The sequence below is a fragment of the Typopeltis vanoorti genome, chromosome 19 (genome assembly GCF_054136105.1).
Source record: "Typopeltis vanoorti isolate ZY-2024b chromosome 19, IOZ_Tvanoo_1.0, whole genome shotgun sequence".
NCBI lineage: Eukaryota > Metazoa > Arthropoda > Arachnida > Uropygi > Thelyphonidae > Typopeltis > Typopeltis vanoorti.
The window spans coordinates 66,248,126-66,269,386 of NC_143567.1; the positions used below are offsets into that span (position 1 = coordinate 66,248,126).

The 21,261-nt window shown below is 37.5% G+C and overlaps 1 protein-coding gene across 1 annotated transcript in view; it reads right to left on the minus strand.

The window, feature by feature from the left end:
- The window catches only part of LOC150096202 (uncharacterized), an 881,296-nt gene that overhangs the window by 290,355 nt on the left and 569,680 nt on the right, over positions 1–21,261 (minus strand). The gene's annotated exons all lie outside the window — the stretch shown is intronic.

The following is a 21,261-nucleotide window of genomic DNA, read 5'->3' on the forward strand; positions in this document are numbered from 1 at the left end:
CAAGTCAAACAGAAATGGCCCTAAAACAGATACCTGAGGCACACCACTAGTAACGTTCCTTTTCCTGGATATTGCACCCCCATACACAACTTGTTGATACCTATCAGATAGCCTGTCTCCAATCCAATGCACCAATCTAATATCTATCTCATCCGCTCAAGTTTGACTATCAACTTATCATGCGGTAATCTATGAAAAGCCTTTGTGAAATCTAAGTATATTACTGTGTATCTTTCTCCTCTGTCAATGGAAGCAGTAACCTTATTGTAATAAGCAAGTAGATTAATAAAACATGACCTCACTTTAGCAAATCCATGCTATCCATCAAAGATAATACCATTGTTGTCAACCCAATTCTGAATCCTAGTTCTCACAAACTTCTCCAACAACACAGATAGGCCTATAGTTTGATGCTTGAGTTCTATTACGTCCTTTATGAAGTGGCACAATCTTGCCCTCCTTCCACTCCTTTGGAACTTGACGCAGTGCAAGACTCGTATTAAAAAAATATGTCAAGGCCAGCATCAACTCCCTGGCACATTCCTTCAGAATACGTGGTGATATATTATCAAGTCCCACAGGCTTATTGACATCTAGTTTGCTCAACTCCACATACACCTCTTGCCCACTTACAGTCAGTCTCTCTTCCCCATCATCAACTGCTCTCAATCTCTTCATTAAGTCACATTCACAAGATTGAATGATCTTTATGAATTGCTCATTAAGTATCTCCATCACACCTTCTGCAACAGCTGTCTTTATACCATTTTCTCCAATCAATGTCATCCTTCCATAATCATTCTTTCTTTTGCTGGCTACATATCGAAAGAACTCCTTTGGATTCTTTTTGGCTTCGTTAGCTAACTGCTGTTCATACCTCTCTTTAGCCACTCTCACCAACCAAGTCGCCTTCCTTGCTTGGTCTTAGTAGACCTCATGGAATTGGTTATTTCCACTTCTCTTATGCTGCCTCCACAATGCGTTCTTTCTCTGTATTGCATCCTTAATCTCTTTATTCATCCATCTCACACCTACCTTATTTAACCTTCTCACCCTTGGAATACACTTAGACATTCCATCTACTAGATAGTTTTTGAAAATCCTCCAAGCTGCATTGATCTCTTTTCCAGCTAACTCCTCATTCCATATTACATCTGCAAGCTGTCTCCTGAGCTCTTCATAATCACCCCCCCCCCCATTGTAGTTCTACATATACCCTCTTCTTACAGAGGTCTTCACACTGCTGGCAACCATCGAGCTAATCACCTCATGATCACCCTCACCAATTAGTGGGTGATTTGACACTTCATTTATAATTACATTCTCTGATGAGATGACCAAATCCAAGACTCTCGATCCTCATGTGACTCTCGAATCCATGACTCTCGACTCTCGATCCTCATCTCTTACATACTGTCTGAGGTAGTTATCCCTAAAAAAACTAAAGAAATTCATTTTCTTTACTTCCAGTTGCTATCTCATCATTCCAATCTATATTGCCATAATTAAAATCGCTCGTAATGATCACTCTTTTCTTATTTGCTTGGCTAATTTGATTATACATTTCATCGTCACTACCATTCACATTATCTTGTCTATAACAACATCCAACCAAGTATTTCATTCCATTCAATTCTATCTCACACCATACTGCCTCAAAACCACTGGCACTATTTCCCTCTTGCATCTCTATTTTGTATAGACATAACTCTTTCCTCTATAATCAATAGCACTCCCCCCTCCCTTTTAATCCCTTCTATCCTCACGAAACACATCATACCCTCCCATCTGCTTATTCATTTTAGAACCCTCGTCAATTCCAACCGTTTCCTCTTGATTCCATGTCATCCCATTCCTTTCTTGTCTACACATGCTCTCACATCCGTTTAGAGCATCCACCTTTCTCATGCTGTGTACCCCTGTCCACCCTGAAGCTCTGCGTTTCCCTGTTCATCTTGCACACCCAGTCTCTCATTTTCCATACTCATGCCACTCACTTTTTCAATCATAACCACCTCTGATCTTCCTTCTCTACCTTCCAGCAGCAATCTCTCCAAGCGACTCACACCATAACCACTCAAATGCAGTCCATCACTCCCATACAGTTAACTTCATCATTCAAACTCATTCCACACATTAACAAACTGTACTCCCCCTCTCCTCACACATTTCAGCTAACATATCATTCACAATCCTTGCTCTCCGCGCCATCTCACCACAGTCATACCTAGGCAACATGCTTACTCCCCTTCCTGTCACACTATTCTCTTTTATCCATCTAAGCAGCCTCCTGATATCCATTCTGACGTGCTCTTTGTCCTCTGTCATGTCATTTGTACCTATTAAAACCATCAACTCCTTTGCTCGCTTCCTCCTTATATCCAATGCTTCAATCACTCTACTCATTTTATCGCCTGGATAACATACCTTGTGCATCTTCTCATCCAGCACACCTTTAATAATGGAGTTGCCATAAAATACCACTTGCGTGTATTTCATTAACCGTTTTGTACCTACTGAATTTGTTTTAATTGTTTTCACCCAAATTTTCTTAATTTCACTCCGTATCCATTTCATCTCTTGCCTCATCCAACCCAATTCAACTTTCGAATCTCACGTCACATTCTCTCTATCATTCAATCTTACTAATTTTCGAACTCTGGACTCTCGCTTCACACTTTCACTCTTATTCATCCTTTTGAGTTTCCATAATTTTGGTCCATGTGTCCAACTTTTGCTTTCATTCATTCTTTCCATTTTTCCCACTTTCGAACCTTGCATCACACTATTTTGCTCAGCTTGATAGGTAAAAATTTCATTACTTTCGCATGTGAAGTGCTGGCACTTCACCAGAATATGAGAAATGGTAAACGAATAGCCAAAAGGTGGCTACTCATTGCTACCTTTTGGATACTCGTATATGGAAATATGACTTCTGCATTACTTCAACCTTGGTATCACTTCTGGGTCTGGCTCCCACTTATGAGACCATAATACAAGTTTAAACTAGTCCGGATAGTGACTCTTCCCATAATGCATAGCATTATACATGTCATAAGAATAAGTGCTTTGCATTATGGGATACTAAATCAAGTGATGTGAAGCCATTAGCCTTGGCTAACTTATATACGAGTTGCCCAGTCCTGAAGTTATTTCAGGTGCAAACTTTGTTTGCTTACACTTGGATAAAGGATATAATTTCTTGGCATCTTTAATTTATAGTTTTTGGAATTGAGGCTGTTGCTGCCTGGACAATACAGTCTGTTATATACTTTACTTCTTCGTTGATAGGGCTTGACTGACTGTATCAGCATTAAATTTTGCGAAGTAAAAAAATGTATTCCGGTCAGCCTGATCCATTTTCCATATTGGCATCCATGTTCATGTGGAGACATTATGCAAATACAAGGAAAATGATTACTTCTGTAAATGTTTGTCTGACATTCCATGTGAACAGTGGAAAAATAGTAGGAGAGCAGATTATAAGATCGACTGCAGAACATGAGTGGGGACATATGGAAGAAATCATTGAGTCTATTATTCAAACGAAAGAGGTTATAATTGTCATGGACTCATTCAATGATGACCTCTTCCATTTGTGTTGACACTACCCTACAGAGTGTTGTGTCAATTAGTCACCCATAAGAAATGTTGGATCAGGCAGTTATAAGATAAGGTTATCAAGATCGATTTCATTTAAATCAGCACCTGATGGTAACTAAATTGAACATAGTGTAATAATTAATTCCATGGATAAGTGAATCGCTACCACTTCCAGAGCAGTATTAAGCAGGACATGTTGGAAAGGAGTATGATCGCTCACTAGGATAGCTACTACTCCATGAGTAGGACCATCTCCAGTTCACTGCATACAACAGTGAAATTCTTTAAGGTGGGGTCCTCATTGGATCTTAAATATGTTTCCTGCAGAAAGGTTTCTGTAGTAAAATCTTGATATTATCAATATTCTGGCGAAACCAACAGAAGTTTCATTGTAAAAATTTTCCCATTGTTTAGGCTTCGTGGATTTGTCTGATTTCCAGGAAGCTGAGGACTTATCCTAGTCGGTTTATATTTCTCATCAGATTTTTTTCTGGGTGTGTGTGTGTGTAGGGGGGGGGGGTATCTGGTGGTTTATCTTTAAGCAACATCCTTGCAAAGTTTTTTGACAAGTGGATTCTAATCGAATGTAACCATTTTTGGAGTTGTTTCTGGAGTGAGATCAGAGGTCATCTGATTGATGAACTCAACAGAGAAGCACTTGCAATCATAAAGTTCAGGTGTGGTGAAATAGACATACATATTTGAGATGCTGTTCACATGTTTTGTTTGCTGCTACCTTCTCAGAATGAGAAGATCTCAGAAGAGGTGTAGTGGTGATCAAATTCCTTTTTTTGCATCCTGATATGCTAGATTTTGTTCTGTTTTAATTTTCTGTATTCCTTTTTATATTTCCACTTCCAAGTAAGCTTGGTGATCTGCCTGACAGTTGACACATTTAGCTTTCTTTGCAGAGCAACATTTGTTATCATGCTCTTTACTGCCACCTGAGGTGCAGGGTGGTAGAGCTGTGAAAGGCAGTTTGGGCATGCCCATATTTCTGATGTTTAAAGCATCTTAGTGGATTAGGGATGTACAGTCTAACAAGACAGTTGAGATATCCTGCTTTTAGATGTTGGATGCTAAGGTGTATCAAAAGGAAGGATGGTGTTCTGGGTTGGAACCAGGTGACATTCTCTATGTATTAGGATGTGCCTCACACCTGTTACTTCCTGATCTTTAAGCCCTGAACATATCTCTCCACCATGAATGTCAAGAAGATCCCATTCTGATATCACTCCTCTACAAGAACTGAGTGTTTTGTGAGGCATTGCTGTGATTGGCATTCCACCCACTGATGTTGCTCTCAGCAGTTTCTTGAATGTTGTTGACATGATGTTTCCACAAAGATATCACCAGAATATAATTTCTCAACACTTTTATCTTTAAATGTAATTTCTTTAAACATATTCTAAACCCTTCTAAATAAAGAAGTGTGGCTTTTCCCTACTTGCTTTCACCTGTTGCATGAATGATCAGGAACACTGGCACATTTGTACTGGTATCACATATCTTTTGTTTCTTACATATGTTACCAAATGCTGTAGCTATGGTATCATTACTCGGTTGAGACCTTGTTAGGGCCCTTGAAACATTGAAGGATGAGGTTGTGAAGACATTATTATTATTATTATTATTATTACCCTAAGATCCCATGGAGTCAAAGACTCATCTAGGAGGTCCATTTTGGAAAATTATGGAGACAACTACCATGTTTGAGTAAAACTTTAGTTTAATAAAAACCAAAATCAACACTCGATGTTTCGATCTTTATATCAAGATCATCTTCTGGAGCATATACACTACATACAGAGAAACAAGCTGCACTACAGTCTACATGGTTTGCTAAAGTTACTGACCAACCATTACAATTGTTGGCCTGACCTCTGGTGAAAAAAAAAAAAAAAAAAAACCTTCACTACATCAACGCTAGAGTCCTATTATTATTATTATTATCTATTGGTTACACAATTACATTGGGCTGGAGAGCAACATGTTTATATATATATTAAAAACATGATTATACATATAAATTTCAACCAGTTGGTATGGAATGGCTTCCAATACTTGCTGAAGGTTGCTTAAGGTTCTAAAGTATGCTGGGTACTAAGTATTAAGTAGGCTGAATATGTGCCATCCATATTCTTGGAATTTTCATGCCGCCATTATTGTTGATATTAGAATGGTTAATCAGAATTTCGCAGGCTTCTTTAAATTTTCTTTCAAACCAGGTTTTTGTATGGTGTAGAAAGCGGGTACTTTTCCAATGAATTTGGTGTAAGATGTTGAGAGCATGGTCTGAGAGGCCTGCTTCACCAAAATTGTTATATTTAATGTGTCTTTTGTGTTCTTTTTTCCTTATAGGGATTGTACGTCCAGTTTCACCAATATAAGGCAAGTTACAGGTGCAGTAGATGCAATAAACTCCAGGATGTGCCAATGGGAGGAGAGGATCCTTGGAGGAGTTGAATATGTTTTTAATTTTGTAGGTAGTTTAAAGGTGGCATTGAGGTTATAATGGTGTAGGATTCTGTAGATTTTTTCTGATAACCCTTTAATGTATGGGATGCTATGGTTTTACCATATCTAAATTCTTTTTTGATGAAGTTTTATGAAGGACTTTATTAATAGTATTTTTGTTGTAGCCATTATTTATAAATGTGTTGCTAATCATTTTTAATTCTTGTTTAAGAGCTTGCTGATTAGAGCAAATTGTTATAGCTCTGCTTTTAAGGGTATTAATGTTAATGTTTTTAAGGGTGTTTTTTCACCAGAGGTCAGGCCAACAATTGTTGTAACAGTTGATCAGTAACTTTAGCAAACCATGTAGATTGTAGTGCAGCTTATTTCTCTGTATATAGTGTATATGCTCCAGAAGATGATCTTGATATAAAGATTGAAAAGTCGAGTGTTGATTTTGGTTTTTATTAAACTTTAGTTTTACTCAAACACAGTAGTTGTCTCCATAATTTTCCAAAATATATTCTGATCACCATGTAAACCTAAAAGAAAGGATCTAGGAGGCCCCTTTGTCTACACACACAATTCATCATACCATGCCTTAAAACATTCAAATTCTCTGCAGACACCACACTCTCAGGCAAGGTGCATTCCAATCATGCACAACTCTGCATGCAAAAAACCTGCTTCTCACTCCCTTGTTCACACCCTCCTCATACAACTTCCAGGGAAGACCTCTTTCTCTCCTGACCTCCCATCATTTTATGAAAAACCTCTTCAACATTGATCCTATAACAACCCCTTACTAACTTGTACATCTCTATCATATTATCCATCTTCTTCCTATTCACTAGACTCAGTAAATTGCATCTTCTCAACCTTTCCTCATATTTGATATTCCAGAGATCATAAATGACCATAATCAGTCACCTTTGGACACTTTTGTTGTACCAGTTTATCTCCTTCTAATTTTTTTTCAGGTCAATTCTTTATCTAATTTTATGATTCTGCCTATAATTTCTCTTAAACCCTTTTATAATATTTTACTTTTTTTAGTTCAAAAATCTCCAACTGTCCCTCAGACACTTGAAGACATAAGTTGCAGTCAAAACTTATAAGTGTGAGGATAGACTTATCAGAATTTAGTAAAATAACAGTCATTAATTTTAACTATTACTCTACGGGTTCTCATCGATTACTATAATCTTTTGTCAACATAGAGAAATTTATTTGTCTCTGCGCCGCTCTATGATTAGAAATTATCAGATATATTTTCTAGGAGTAAATAACTGATAAGCGCTATTTCACACTGGACAAAGATCTCTTAATTCTCTCTAGACTTCTTTCTTACAGAAGTGACCAAGGTTAATACACTCTAACTTCAATATTAGATTTCTCGCTAAGACTCGAAAAATTTTATGATAGGTACAATGAATAGAGTTCAGGCAGGCACTTGAATATATGTCGTACAAAACATTTATTATTCCAATTGAAATCAAGGTACATGAATTTCACAACTAATTAAAAGAAAGACAAATTAAATCTAATAATACTTCTTGGTTCTAGGCCAACTTAAGTAAAATATAAGGGAATCTGAATCAATGCAAGTATCTAAAGTCTACCACATTAAAACATACAAAGGTCATATAATACACTGTCTTATATCCACAACACATTAAGAATAAAGTTTATGCCCTTTCATATAGATTTTTTAGTTCCTTAGGACAATAATTTGATCAAAACACGATCTTTTATCTAAACATTTGCAATAAGCCCTTCAATTATCTAATGCAATTATCACGATTTATTCCATTCACATGGAAAATTATGCTCTATAATATACAATTCTTAATGGCAATCAGAATTCCTTAGCATTTTATCAAGACATATAATTCTAATTACAGTAATGTCCATTTCAAGTTAACTTCATGTCAACTTAATTTGTTCGTAAGGAACTATCATTTCTTATTTACCCTCCTTTACATAAATTCCTGGGGACCATAAATATTCTAATTTATAAGGCACTGTTTTCTCTACAGATCTCAGTATTACGTAGTTTTCAAGATATCTAGTCTTCTGACAAATTCCTTTTCCTATTTTTTTTTTTTAATTTAGACACGTTCACATGGAACAAAACTAAACCTTGAGGTCCCCCCCCCCTTTTTGAAGAGTCCTTGTACTAATTCACGGCACATTTTCCCAGTCATGATAATATCAAAAGGAAGGAACAAATTTTCTCTTACCATTTGCAGACGACCTTCATCATAATTCGGTAACTAACTGGTGTTATATCTCTTTACTTTCCTTTATTTTCCTTAGTTGGTTGTTATTATCTTAATCTTTATATTTATCTTTATATTTATCCTTTATCCTTTATCTTCTATCTCTTATCATATGTTATTATCAGTAATTTCATTTGCCGACAAATTTATAGTTATTTTATGACTGCGCCAGCCGGCAACTGAATTCTGATATACTATCCTAGATTACTAAGAAAAGGAATGCAGGGATCAAGAGGTTTGCAGTCACGGTCCCCTTTCTTTAGTTACTAATGGATTTCACTCCAATGCACGGTTCGTGATTTTTCAAGTGGTAATTCAATCCACAGAAACATGACAGACTCATATGGTTTACACATAAGAAATACATTTATTTTGGCAAAATAAATGTATCTCTAACGTGTAGAGATACACTTTAGTTAAACTTTCAATTCTAAAAGAGTCTGAGTTCCCTCCCTTTTCTTAAGTTAACACATCCAAAAAGATTCTACACTATAATTTCTTATACTATCAAAATCGTACTCTTCCTTATATATCTATTCTCAGACTCTGTTAATTTATACTGAATTGCTCATTATTATCATACATCTTCCTTATATATCTATATAGAAGGAAGATGTATGATAATATAAGGTACTCTTCCTTATATATCTATTCTCAGACTCTGTTAATTTATACTGAATTGCTCATTATTATCATACATAGAAAACACATATATACACAGGCTTATTCTACAATCCTGGCATGGATTACATGAGATGACATTCCTTCTTATGTTCAACTTTGTCTCCCCCCCAGAATTTTAGCTAGCATTCAAACTTAAATTTAACATAATAATTTCCTTCATCCGATATAAACAGTCCGAAGCCTCAGTTTCCTATTCGGCTCGAGCCTAAGATGCCTCTTACGCCTAAGGTGTAGACAAAATGACCAAAGGAAGACAGTTCTTTAAACAATACACGGAAATTGGCTATTTTCTCAACGGTCAGTTTCTCGTTCCTCTCTGGTTATTCTATCTTAATACAAAAGGTTTCAGCTTACCGTTCTTGCTTCATCTGGTAGATTTAGGACCCTCTTAGTTAGATTCTCGGATCTCCTCACTGTATTTTCTTCAATGGCATCTCCGCTATTCTTTTATTCTACTCGAAAAGAACACTCTTTCACTGACTTATACACTGGTGTTGATTCACCAGCGGCCCTTTCTTCTAGAACTCTAGTTGCATTTTAGCTGCAGCTATGATCCACGTGGCACGTATAGCAAGGGGAAATTCTTGCTGTGCATGGCAGCAAGCTCTCACAGCTACTCACTCTCCGCTCAGGAAAGCAGGAACAGACGAAAAAGAGAGAGATTGAATTCCCCGCCGAAAAAACCTATATACCACAAAACGGCGCCCTCACTTGGTGGTGTCATCATGCACATGGCGGCAGCCGACTGGTTACCGCGGCTCCGAACTGTCTTTGACATGGCCTAATCCTTGTATCAACTTATATACATGTTCTTAGCAATTTTACATGGATTTCTTTTCTTAAATAATTTACAAACATTCTCTGTTCAAGTTATGGGCTTCCCTAACATTACTTAATATTTACAAAACTGAATATATACATGTTCTGGGTCATTAACAGGCACATTTTCCATCTGGAGGCATAAGTATGTCCTTATCCATCCCTTCTTACGTTACCTTATGTTGGGTCGGAAAAAGGATGACTCATCAAAAGTGAATCAGTGCTTTTTCCGACACAACAAAGGCCCCCCCTTAATTAAAATTTTTTCTTAACTAAGTTACGATAAAATTTCTTTGCCCCTTTTCCCCTTGTTTCCCCTTTTTCATTACTACCAGAAATCTCTCCCGAAGGAATTTTCGCTCTCAGTTCTCCGCGGTGGGGTGATATTTTTCTACCTTTCGCACTGCCATTTGGCAATGACATGATATCTGTAGGGGTGCCTTTGGTCTGCATATGCCGCCCATTCCGATGTGTGTTCTGGCTTTTAACTATGTTGTCTAATTCTAACCCTTTGCTTTCTCCCTCTTTTGTAACCAAGTTGCTATCTACATTCTTAATTGTATTTGTGTCAACCTTGGATTGAGTTTCGATCAAGGTGTTTTCCTTATCCTTCAGTTCTGTCTCGTTCCTGCATTGGGTCTTGCAGTGCAAGGATTTGTCTTTCTCCCCTTTGCATTCAAACTTCTGATCGTTCTTTGAGTTACTCTTTCTTCCATGGAATAGAACACTTGCCTTGGGATAATTACAGGAGAAACCATGTTTTTTCAGGAAATCCTCACCTAAGATCATTTCTACGTGTGAGCACGAGTTTCTGGGTAGTACGAGGAAGTTATGCCATGCATGTAGGCCTAGTCCTATCAATTCTATCCTTAACCTTACCCGCTTTTGGGCATAAATCACAGAGGGTGATATCCCTAATAGTCTAATTGGCATCCTCAATCTCTTAGTTCTTAGTTTCATGTAGGTACCCAGTTCCCTGATGCAGTTCTCAGATATAGTGGAAACTTGGGAGCCTGTGTCTAAGAGAGTTTCTAAGTCCTTTCTGCCTATTCTTGTTATTACTTTCATCCCTGTGAGGTTTTCCCCTTCCCTTTTCAAATAACTTGGCACAAACGTAAGATGTGGCCTCAGGTTGGTGCCTAACCCTTGGGGGTTGTCTGTGCGGTAAAATAGTCGCGGGCAATGTGTCTTAGTTTATTACATCGGTAACATCTAGGGATCTCACGGCAGAAGTCTCATCTACCCTCTCCGTCTAAAGACAAAGGAGGGCTCGAGCTACATTGGGCAGACATTTCTGTTAACCTGTCCATCAGGGACTCTAATTAATCAAGTACTGGCTGTTGTAACCTATTTACTTCTTGTCGTATGAGATCAGTTACCTTCTCTTCCTGAATCATTTGAGAACGCTTGCTGTTGATAGGATTTTTCGTCAACTGACTGGTTATTAAATCAAGTCGTTCCATGAGTGGTTGTTGTAACTTTTCAACCTCCATTTTTGATCAAGGAGCGGATCGTTGAAGTTACACACATCATTATCGATCTTGCAGACAGGTTCCGTTTTGCTTCTTTCTATATTTTCTTGTACTTCTTGGCACTTCTCTATTTCCTTTTCTCTCCTTTCCTTTCTTTGACTCAGACATCTGTTATCTTCCTTGTTATCCTTTACCACATTTACGTGGTTTGCAGTGGCTGCGGGGTAGATGTCCCCAAGCAGTTCTTTCTCTGTGGCGGCATTAAGGCATTCCTTTAGGTTGGATATGTCCTTCGAAAATGCCACCTCCTTTAGTTCCTGTCTCAAGCCCACTCTGAAAAGTTGGAACACAGTCCAATCCAAATGGCGTCTCTCCTCCTCTTGTACACTCAGTGAGTTAGCACACGTGAGTAGCCTGTTATAATACTCATGCACATTTTCCTTTTCCTTTTGCCTTATGCTTTGGAGCTTCCAGAGGTTAGGCCCCACTGTTTTGGTTTTTGAAAATTGTGAGGTTAGGATTTGCCTAAACCTCTGGTAATCCACTGAATTTTTCAATAGAGGAGAGGGGTAGAAGTAGCTTTTTGCCCTTCCAGTTAACTTGCTGCGGAGCAGAATAAGTAACCGAAAGTCACTCCATCTCCCTATTTTCCTAAGTTCCTCTACGTACTCAAAATATGCCCCCACATTGTCAGAATCTTCGCCAGAAAACTGAGGGAAAATTTGTTGGGGTTCTAAATGGTTCTAAAGAATTCTGGGTCACTCATCTCGGTGGTTGTAGTAGGTAGGGACATACTTACGCTCTTAGATTAACACTTTGTTTAAAATTCCAAAATTTCACCACTATACTTTTCACTACTGAGTTCTGTTTCTGGGATTGAACCAGCTTGTTGAGCAAATTTAAATGTTTTTTTCTTTTTTTGTTTACACATAAAAAATACATTTATTTTGGCAAAACATACAGATACACTTTAGTTAAACTTTCAATTCTAAAAGAGTCTGAGTTCCCTACCTTTTCTTAAGTTAACACATCTAAAAAGGTTCTACACTATAATTTCTTATACTATCAAAATTGTACTCTTCCTTATATATCTATTCTCAGATTCTGTTAATTTATACTGAATTACTCATTATTATCATACATAGAAAATACATATATAAACAGGCTTATTCTACAATCCTGGCATGGATTACATGAGATGACATTCCTTCTTATGTTCAACTTTGTGCCCCCCCCCCCCCCTGCCCAGAATTTTAGCTAGCATTCAAACTTAAATTTAACATAATAACATTAATTTCCTTCATCTGATATAAACAGTCCGAAGCTTCGGTTTCCTATTTGGCTCGAGCCTAAGATGCCTCTTACTCCTAAGGTGTAGACAAAAGGTCCAAAGGAAGACAGTTCTTTAAACAACACACAGAAATTGGCTATTTTCTCAAAGTTCAGTTTCTCATTCCTCTCTGGTTATTCTATCTTAATACAAAAGGTTTCAGCTTACCGTTCTTGCTTCGTCTGGTAGATTTAGGACCCTCTTAGTTAGATTCTCGGATCTCCTCACTGTATGGCATCTCCGCTATTCTTTTATTCTACTCGAAAAGAACACTCTTTCACTGACTTATACACTGGCGTTGATTCACCAGCGGCCCTTTCTTCTAGAACTCTGGTTGCATTTTAGCTGCAGCTATGATCCAAGTGGCACATATAGCAAGGGGAAATTCTTGCTGTGCATGGCAGCAAGCTCTCACAGCTACTCAGCTCTCCGCTCAGGAAAGCAGGAACAGATGAAAAAGAGAGAGATTGAATTCCCTGCCGAAAAAACCTATATACCACAAAACAGCGCCCTCACTTGGTGGTGTCGTCATGCACATGGCGGCAGCCGATTGGTTACCGCAGCTCCGAACTGTCTTTGACATGGCCTAATCCTTGTATCAACTTATATACATGTTCTTAGCAATTTTACATGGATTTCTTTTCTTAAATAATTTACAAACATTCTCTGTTCAAGTTATGGGCTTCCCTAACATTACTTAATATTTACAAAACTGAATATATACATGTTCTAGGTCATTACAGGCACATTTTTCATCTGGAGGCATAAGTATGTCCTTATCCATCCCTTCTGATGTTACCTTATGTTGGGTCAGAAAAAGGATAAGGAAGCTCTTCACAGAAGTAACAAGTGTTCCTTAACAAATTCTTTAGCTTCTTAATATATACCTTTTCTCGGGAGCCACAGTTCTCATCAGTTCTGGCATATGGGGATACCTTGATCAGCAAAGTTTCTTATCTGTAGAATACTCTGGATGCATCTCAGATTATGCCTGCTCGGACATAGAATCTTTTTGTTGAAGAGCTGTTGCAGACGATGCAACACTAAGTCCTGTAGATTCCAGCATGAGATTCCTATCCAAGTGCTCCGAATTTCTGACATTAGCAACTCATCTAGGACGACACATTAGGCAAGAAGTTCTGGAACAAGTGAGCGCTTCTAGGATTGGCAATAATTTTTATATTTCCCTCTCAGTCACTTTCATTGGATCAGTTCACACAACAAATCATCTATTGTACCATAGGCCACTAGTGCCAAAAGGTACTCTTGCAGTCGGAGATGTAACTGTACTCTGAAAATAGCGCAACAGACGCGTTTGGCAGCCAACTTTATCGTCGGAATCGTGACTTGCACATTTCGTTTCACAGACATTATCAAAGGCAGACAATCATGTTAATAGGATTAAATTCCAGGAAACGTGTCTAGACCCAATTGTATTTTACAAGATATATGGAAACTTTTAACACACAATTTACAGATATGACTTACAGGTTAAATAAACTTAGAATTAAAGTATTTACAACAGTATTTTTCTACAGAAGTATATTTTCTGAATATCACTTTAACCTTGGGGAAATGGTGGATATGTTAAACCCTGATTGAGCATAATTTACTTCAAATTTTTCTCAAACAGAATTTAACACTTTCCAACATCTCTTCGTCCTTTTGAAAACCAGGTGACAAAATCTGTGCACAGCAGTCCATATGTAGCCCTAATTAGGGCCTTACACACTGGAACAAGAAACTCCTTACTTCTACAAGTCTGTGTCCTCTAAATTTTAGATCCTTATCCACCTCACCTGAAGATCTCTTATTATCTCCACCTCCAACAATATATTCCCACCAAGCATAAATTGTACATCCCATCTTTGTTTCCCAAATTTTAAAACCTTACAATGTTTAACACTGAACTGGTATCTCCACTCCCATGACCATTCACACAATCTGTTCAAGTCTTCTTGTAAGGCCACAACATCTGCTCTAATCCTCATAGTTTGTCCCAACTTTGCATCATCTGCAAACAACTGAAAATCCCCATCCAAATCTTCCCCAATATCTTTAACATACAGGTCAAACAGCAATGACTCTTCAAACAGACTCCCGAGACACACCACTAGTAACTCTCCTCTTGAGAGATATGTCTCCCCCCCCCATACACAACTTGCTGATACCTATCAGATACCAAATTTCTGATCTAATGCCGCATCAGCTCTAGTGAGCCTCGGTAGCTCAGTCAGTATAGATGAAGTCCTTTGGTTGGAAAAACCTGGGTTTGATTCCCGTCCATGACGTGAGGATCCTTTATTATGGTCTTTCGACTAAAGGTGAGTTAGCTGGACCATATGGAGGTAGAGGGTTTTTTCACCTGAAAACTCAGGTTTTACATCCCTCAGAACAGGCAACATGGCCCATGAACACATGGATCTATAGTCATAAAACACATATTTAATCCCACACTAGAATGGTTCAACTAGTCCTAAGGGATGGTGGAGAAACAGGAGGAACCCCATATGAATAAATAAAAAATCGGCTCTAGTTTGAACTATCGACAATTGTGCGGTACATATCAAAAAGCCTTTGAAAAATCTAAACTACTATGTATCCATCATCTCCCACATCCAATGCTGCTGTCATCTTATTGTAATAAATAGATTACTGAAACATGACCTCCCTTTAGCAAATCCATGCTGTCCATCAAAGATGCCATAATTGTTGCCCCAATTCTGGATCCTAGTTCTTGCCAGCCTCTCCAACACTTTAACCACAACAACAAACACACAAATAGCAAATCCATGCTGTCCATCAAAGATGCCATAATTGTTGCCCCAATTCTGGATCCTAGTTCTTGCCAGCCTCTCCAACACTTTAACCACAATGACAAACACACAAATAGGCCTATAATTTAATGTGATGCTTGAGTTCTGTCACCTCCCTTATGAAGTGGCACAATCTTGCCTTCCTTTCACTCCTTTGAGCTTGACCCAGTGCAAGACTCATAATACACAAAATGCCAACTCCCTGGAACATTCCTTCAAAATACATGGTGCTATATCATCAAGTCCCACACCTTATTAACATCAAGTTTTCTCAATTCCCTATATACCTCTTGCTCAATTACAATCAGTCTCTCCTCCTCATCATCAACCGCTCTCAAACTCTTCATGATCTCACATTCACAAGATTGAAAGACCTTTATGATGATGATGATGAGATATCAGATAATGTGGTCACACTGCACAGCTGTGTCTTCACAACTTGTACAATGTGACCTCTGAACTTCAGATCCTTGTCCATCACCACTCCAAGGTCTCTTATCTTCTCAACTTCTTCCAAAATTTCCGTCACAAGCATATACCTTACATCCCATTGTTTCCTACCAAATTTCAGGACACTCACTGACTGCACTAGCGAGTGGAATGCCAGAGCTAACCCGGACACTATACCAGCACCATAGCAAGCCTTGTGTCACAACTCAGTATCATGGGGTGAGAGACACTGCAACACTGTTGATCATGCAGGCAATCCCACTAGTCGATTGATACTGGCTAGGCCATCCAGGACGGCCCATCTTGCTGAAGCAGAAGCCAAAGTAGTGCGAGACTACCTGGATCCCCCTTTCCGGATATCCACAGGTGTGACTCATGGACATCTGGAAACATACTCAGTAGCAGTAGAGCAAAGAATGTGGAAAGAAAAGCAAGAAAAAAAAGACGAAGAACACTGAGAGGTCCCTTCCATCATGAACATATGACCCCCCCCCCCGGGAGGGGTCACCATCTATGAAACCTAAGAATTAAATTGGTACTGTTTTAGAGATGTAAGCAGTTTCTTAACATTTTCCATATTTCTGTATGTGGAATACTCGGTTTATTTCATATGTCGAATTGATTTGGATTGAATTTACACAAAACACTACATAACTTTTTGATTCCTGATGGACTACCTTATCAAAATTATTACAAAAATTTCTCTGTGCTGATGTAACATACTTCTTCCAACAACATAATATGCAATGCTCACTCAACACCCTTTAAAATTGTCGTTTTGCACCTGAAGGCAGGTTTTGCACCTGAATGTCTGATTGCTTGCAGTTGTGATATGTGTATAATTAAGTCCTGAAGATACTTCAGGTGCAAAATTTGTTTGCTTACACTTGGATAAAGGATTAAACTAAATTTATTATTGTATAATTACTAAAAATCTTCATTGCCACTGCCCACACATCTCACATTCAGATGGAAGTACTTAACACATATTTTTTTTAAGTTGTCTAAAACTGTAAAGCTATTTTATAAACATCCTGTATTATAATTAGCCAAAAGGCTATTTTACCGGCGACATAAGGGAGATGGTAAATCCCGTTTTATTTTATAGCTGGATACGAAACCCGGATCGAAATCCATCAAATCCATAGAGTTTCATGCCGAAAAAACTATCAGCGAGCCCAAGTGTAAGTGATCACTTGGTGGAGCAAGCTCCATCACTAACCTTAATATTCTCTCATAATGTAAAACACAGCTCCTAAGAGATGTATATATCTGTTTTACATTATGAGAAGCGGTCACTACTCAGACTGGTTTCAACCTTTTATGAGATTGAAACCGGTCTGGGTTTCAACCTCATAAAAGGAAAGGAAAGGCATGCAATGAATAATGAATGAATGTAACTTTAATGCTGCATCAGGAGAAGGGTGATAACCACACTCAGGAGCAGTATAAAAAGCAGACTGGGAGAATGACAGCTATTGTAAAGAAGGCAATATCAGGCTATAAAAAGAAGTTAGTCAAACAGGTTAAGGGACATCTGAGAGAATTTATTTCTATTTATTATTTTTTTATTCAGAGTGAAAGAAAGACCATAGAAGAATAATCTTACTTGATGCAGATTGTATGAAAGAGCAGGATTCAGTAGAAAGAGTCAAATTGTTAAGTGTTCACTTTAGTAAGGTACACATTTCAGGTCGTCATCCAGTAGCATTCTCTAAAAAGAGGGTTGCAGCAGATGAGCAGCTCTTCTCCATTTCTCTCAGTCTGTTGCCTATGTCATTATTAAACCAGTCCATTCTATGATGTCATTAAACCACTCTTTGGTTGGCCTTCCATGTCTTCCCTTCTCTTCAACTTTCCCTTGTAATATAGTGTAAACGGTATGCTGTCTGCTGCGTTATTGTAATATCTTCCTTTATTCTTTATTACTAATTAGCAGTGCGTGCTTTTTCTCTCGTAACCTTCCTTACTTATTCTACTGCGTATTATGTTTATCCACCTTCCGTATTTATTAGTCATATGCCTATGAACACTGGAAAATTTATTTGTAAGACTGCGCCATCCAATATATCAATATTCGGCATAAGACTCAATAAAACGTCTGGTAGAATTTATTTGTAAGACTGCACCATTCAATATATCAATATTTGGCATAAGACTCAATAAAACATCTGGTAGATCTCTCTCTCTCTCTCTCTTACTAGTGTAAATTACTTCAACAAAGTTTACATAAACAGTCATGGTTTATTTTGTACTTAACTTTATGCTTCGGCTATCTCACTCAGTTTTCCGCTCACGAGTCCGATATTTTTAGGAATATCGGACTCGTAGTGCAGTTGTAAATAAACAATCAGGCAGCTCTTTTAACAAATAATTAAAATACATTTATTTATTAATATAAAATATACATGAATTAAACAATAGGGAGATTGCTTTCTCTATCCATCTAAAAAATCTTTAGCATAAATTAGAACCCTTTTACTTCAACACTAAATAATCTCTTTAACTCAAAAACTTATTTACTCTCTGTTTACAAATTCAACTTATTAAACTTCTAGTTTACTTGCAAAGATGTTAGCTAACTCTCTGTTAAGTTATTTTACAAACTTGATATCAACTTCTAACATGCCAATTGACTCTCTTATGAACACTTCTTATTACTATTAAACTAATTCTTTTAAACTAATTCTTAACAGTCCATCTACAACATATTATAAGAGGAAATGTACAAAAGGATGGAACTTACAAAGGCTCTGTATCGCACATTCAGTCAAAAGTCTTTCACTAAAATCTTATGGCATTTCTTTCATCTTAGATTTCGAGCTTCCTTCAGGAATGTTCAGCATCAGCAGTATCTTGTCGGGAAAATAGTGGGCTGTGGACTGTGACCTGCAGTACTCGCACAGCTCTGGCAAAAGGTTGTTCTCCCATGGAGAAAAGAAAAACTTCCGAGTGAAGCTACTTCAGGTATTTTACATCAGCCTTTCTCCTTTGGCTTGGGCTCGCCGTAATGCCTGGACGACTGGCTCTTCTATCTGCCACCTCCAAAAACTGAAACTGCCACTAACTCTTTCTTTTTGACTGCTGAATGGGTTCCCTCTCTCTTCTCGGTGACTGAAAGCCTTCTCTCTCTCTGGTGATCTCTGGAAGCCCCTATTGCTCGGCTCTGTCCCCTTTTTTATGCCTTCTCTGAGACCTCACATGAAGGGTTGTAACGCCTTAAGAATTCGGCATGACTCTTTCATCGTCTTTAAAGTTCAACCCACTCTTTGTTCTCCTCCGTGCACTCTTTTCATCGTAAATTGCTGGCTAGCGGAAAGTTGTTTGAACCTTTCGTATCTCTCAGCACTGATTTTGGAGGTGTTTATGCGGAGAGCTTGTAAGCACTTTCTCTTACACACAAAATTCGTAAACAACCTTTCTTATGCCTTCATAGAGAGCTATTACACAATGTTCTGGGCAAAACATTGCCTTTGTTTTTGACATTCTAAAATATTCTTGTTAAAGGAGTAAATACAGTTAATTTCCAAAGAGTTATTTACAATAATATCTAGCACAAAATATACAGAGACAAACACGGTTATTTTAACAACATTCTCATGGGACTTGACCTATGTAAAAATCGATGTAAAACGCTTCAGTATTTTTAAGCTACATCGAGTTTTTACAATAGTTCTTTCAGATGTTCTGAGGAACCTCTCAGAAGATGTCCTGCAAATCTGGTCTTTCTTTGCATAATGTTTTTAAGCAGTGTTCTTTCCATCCCAACTCTTCTTAAAACTTCTTGATTTGATATTTTCTCTGTATAGCTAATCTTTTCCATCCTTCTATAACACCACATTTCCAATGCATTAATTCTTTCAATATCTCTCTTTCTGAGTGTCCATGACTCACTTCCATAACTTGCAATACTCCAGACTGTTGCTTTAACTCCAATTCTTAGACCTATTTTAATATTCTTATTTATTAAAATTCTCTTCATTTCCATAAATGCTGATTTAGCTTTACCTATTCTATTTCTAATGTCCAACTCTGAAGTTCCTTTCTCTGAGATCCAACTACCTAAATATTGAAATCTTTCCACTTCATCTAAAATCTTTCCACTTTCCACTATTTTACTCCCCATTATCATTATCTTGGTCTTCTTTGTGTTAATCCTTAGTCCGTACTCTTTACTGGAATTTTCAATTCTTTGAACAATTTGTTGTAATCCATTTTCACTTTCTGCCATCACCACTACATCATCTGCATAGGAAAGATACAATCAATTATAGACTAATCAGGAGTGGATACTGTAGACAGAGTATTATATTAACAGGGCACTGCAGACAGAGTATTATATTAAAGGGAAATATGCTGCAAATGGTCAATGAAGCTAGGGAGCTGGGATGCTGGTGGATAGAGAGTTGAGTTCAACTTAGGGCCATGTTGTTCAAGTATTTAAGCCATCACAAGAGATCACTGCAATATTGAAGAGTGCACACTTGTTGGAATAAGGAAGCTATTAAGATGGCCAACTTACCAGAGTCAGCTATCTTAACAGCATGGCTTGGTTGAAGGATGGTCTTGCTTCAGTAATTTGCTCATGTTTTATAATAGAAGGAGTGAAGAGTAGGAAAGGGGAAATGAATATACCATGCTATTTCTGAAATATATCAAGAGAATTGAGATTTTACTCAAGATATTGTTATACAAGCTCAATAGTACAGATATGGGCTTGCAAAATAGGTTTGGAATATATCCACATGGAACTCCACAGAACCATTTCTGTGGAGTTCTGCATCTTTTTACCTCTCACTGTCTTCATCATGAGTTATGTAGGTGCAAAATTTGAGAAACAGCTGAAAGAGAGAAAAATGATAGAAGCATACAAGTGATAAGAAGATCTTACCATATACATGCATGATTTTGCAACATATGGAAGGGGGGGGGGGAGAAACTTGAGATCATCCCTGAAATTGAGGTGTAGTTAGGAACTATATAAGGTATAGATACTTTTCATGGGGTGTGATGAGTGTGTAGAATAAGCCACCTACAGAATACCACTGGATGTTGTAAATGTGTCTTCATTTAACTCTATGAGTTTTGTAGACTTATTAGAGAAGCTTGCATAATAATAACAATAATTTATCAATAAAAAAGTTTGTTTTACAATTATCTGTAAAAAGGTTAACAATACTCACCAAACTGAAAGAATCAATTCAAACTATATTTGAATAGTATAAAAAACTAAGAAACAGATATTACTTATATCAACCTTCACACATATTAGAAAATACCACTATAGTTATCTGTTATATTTATGTCAAGTATATTTTTAAATATAGCAAGAAAGAACCCATGCAATA